The sequence below is a fragment of the Arachis hypogaea genome, chromosome 8 (genome assembly GCF_003086295.3).
Source record: "Arachis hypogaea cultivar Tifrunner chromosome 8, arahy.Tifrunner.gnm2.J5K5, whole genome shotgun sequence".
Classification (NCBI taxonomy): domain Eukaryota; kingdom Viridiplantae; phylum Streptophyta; class Magnoliopsida; order Fabales; family Fabaceae; genus Arachis; species Arachis hypogaea.
Window position 1 is genome coordinate 37,207,919 of NC_092043.1, and position 3,069 is coordinate 37,210,987.

At 29.3% G+C, this 3,069-nt stretch overlaps 1 long non-coding RNA gene across 1 annotated transcript; it reads left to right on the forward strand.

Annotated features, from left to right (window-relative positions):
- Window positions 1-1,566: 1,566 nt before the first annotated feature.
- LOC112707304 (uncharacterized) lies at window positions 1,567-2,362 on the forward strand. Its single transcript, XR_011865023.1, has 2 exons — window positions 1,567-1,699; window positions 1,834-2,362. It is a non-coding gene; the product is annotated as an uncharacterized lncRNA (long non-coding RNA).
- Window positions 2,363-3,069: the final 707 nt, after the last annotated feature.

Here is a 3,069-nt window from a genome sequence, read left to right on the forward strand (position 1 = left end):
CTTATAACCTTTATAACTATTATCATAACCAAGAAACAAACATTTGTCATATTTAAAAGCAAATTTTATCTTATTATATGGTCTAAGATATGAAAACAAGCACCACTAAAAATTTTTAAACACTTATAATCTGAAAATTTATCAAATCGAATTTTAAATGGTGGCTTAAATTCTAAGGCAAAACTAGGCAACCTATTGATGAGGAGGACGCTTCACTAAATCAAGGAAATCGGCCTCAATGCTAATTGTGTGGACAAGTAGGTCATGTAGTGCAAATCTATTATTTTCACATATTTGACCCTAATTTCCAAACTTATAGCACCAATTCTCAATCACAACAATCTGAATTTTCTTATTTCAATATTCAACCATCACAGCCACCACCACCTTCTCAATTTTATCAATCATGTGCTTATTTTTTAAGTCCAGAGCACTGTCAAAAATCAGTGCGGTACCCAAATTCTGGAGCAAGTCATCATGTGACACTAGATTCTCAACTAACTATAACTAACTCTATTCACTCATAGTAATGAATAATGATATTTGGTATACGAAAATAATAGAATCAGAATTTAAGTTACTTATTTCATTTCATTCAAGTATTCAACAATTATTTAACTTTTTTTAATTACAAAATTTGATAATATTTACACGTCCAAACACATTAATTTTCTGCATGGACATTTTCATAATTTGTTGTTCGTTTATTTATAGTAATTTAAATAATAGGCTTAACACACTAACTTTTTTTTTCGCTATACTATTACGAAATTATGAATATGAGAACGTAGTCTTTTTTTGGGATCTTATCATTATTTTTTATTGAGTAAGGAGTGTTATATTTTTTGTTAATTAAATAAATCATAACTTTTTATTTATTATATTTTAGATTAATAATTTAGATTTATAATTTAAGATTTAGAGTTCAGAATTTTAAAATTTATAGTTAAATCTAGACCTTAAATCTCAAGAAACGCTGCATTTTTTATTTTCTCTAAAATGCATTAGAATTCTTTCTGTTTTTGGACCCTAAACAAGTAAACATTTATCAAGAAATAATTGCAAATATATCGTTATATATATTTTGGTTTTGGACATAGGATGATGTAATGGTTTTAAAATAAAAAAAATTATATTTGTAATATTTTTTATGTACAAATTTTTTTACTAAATGAAAAGCTAATTTTTTAATTTTTTATTTTTGTCAATTATTTTTAATCTAAAATATAAAAGAAATAATATACACAAAAATAAATCATATATAACATTTCTACCTAAAAGAAATCAGAAGGCAAAATAGTACGGAAAACAAAAGTCGAATAAAACGTTGAGGCCCACCGTTTTTTATTTCCCGTAGTAGTATAATACAGTTCGGTCATTAAGAGAATTTTTTTTCTTTTTCTTTTCCCTTTATCTATTTTAATTTCTCAAAATCTTATTATCCTACTTCGCCAATTAATAATTATACTTCACGTACGAACCCGCCCTCTTAGTCAAAGACTCAAAGTAGTATAATACGTTTAGTACCCTAAATATAATAAATAAATAAAGAACTAACATAAGCCTAAGTGGGAAAATTTATATAATACAAAGTTCATAAATAACTCTAACTCGCCCTCTTTGTCATGGCACTATTTTCCTTTTCTAGCTGAGAGTTCCCTGATATGGATACTACACACAGAAATGGAGCTCCAATGAGGTAATTAGTTCGTATTAATTATTAAATGCTCATTGATAACACTAATTAAGTGATGAACTTCTGAATTCTTTGCTTCATTTCAGTGTTTGTCATACACTATATATTATCTTAGAACCTTTGTTTTGTCTTCTTAGGGAGGAAAACGAAGATGTGGCTGCTAAGTTCAAAGAATCATTGGAAACCATTGTTATATACCTCAACCTTCAGCTTTCTCTCGTTTCCTTCTTCAAAGGTCAAGATTTCTTCGCAACCCACCCCAATGTTGGGGTGGCTATGGTTTTCTTTGTTCAGCTCTTGTTCTTTGTGGGGCTTCTGGGAACAATGCTTGGTGGCCGGGTCTCGATGAAGATCCTACGGTGGATCATACTAGTTCTTGGAGGAGTGTCCTCTGTTTTGGTTCAGACTATGATGATATAGTCACCAATTGCTTGCTTAAGATTAAGGTTGTTGTTACCATGAGCTCTGTAAACTATTTATCTCTTCAGCTTTTGGACTTAGGGAGTGTATCGAATATGCTGTAACTTTCTCTGTGTTTGTGTTTGTGTTTGTGTTTTTTTTTTTTTTTTTTTTAATTGTTGGTTTGTACCAATTTGCTTATCTTGAATGGATTGTATTAAACTATTAATTAATGCAAATATTCCAAAAGTGGGTTTTAGCAGCTAACGAGGAAAGAGTTTAGATTTTATTATGACCTTTTTGTAGGCAGGGCAAAAATAAATGATGAAACTTGGGAAGAAAGATCTTGTCTGAAAATTAATATATAATCTTTGTAGATCTTTTATTTGTTTCCATTTTCTCGGTCCACAGTAAAATAATAATAATAACAGAGTCATATAATATTTTTACACAAGAAAAAAATAATGAAATTTGATAATACAAAACAAGCAACCCAAATTTTGTAAGAAGACTACAGCAAATATTGAAAACTCAAAGATACAATGTCTTGTCTTTCGTTCAACAATTACACAGTAATTATCGCTGCTAGTCATCCACATTCTTATTACTGATACAAGTAATCATCATCACATGTTACACACCCAAAAAAGAAAAAAAAATTACACAACTGCAGATTTATGAAGCCATTTAATATTCTTCTCATATTTTGCTAGGAGATAAGTACCATATATGTTATATTTTTTTTTAAGCATTATTTTCCAAATTAACGCGGTTTTAAAATGGACATACTTAATTCATTAACCGAAGGTAAACTACTCTGATTTAATGAAGAATGTTCTCCAACAAATAGAGCTGCTTATTTTAGTTTTGGCAAATAAATTTGACTGCCTAACATCATAACCACAGTCTGTCCACAGATGACATGGTTGGCCTGTCATGTAGATGCTGTTGAAGACATCGAAAACTAGGATTTG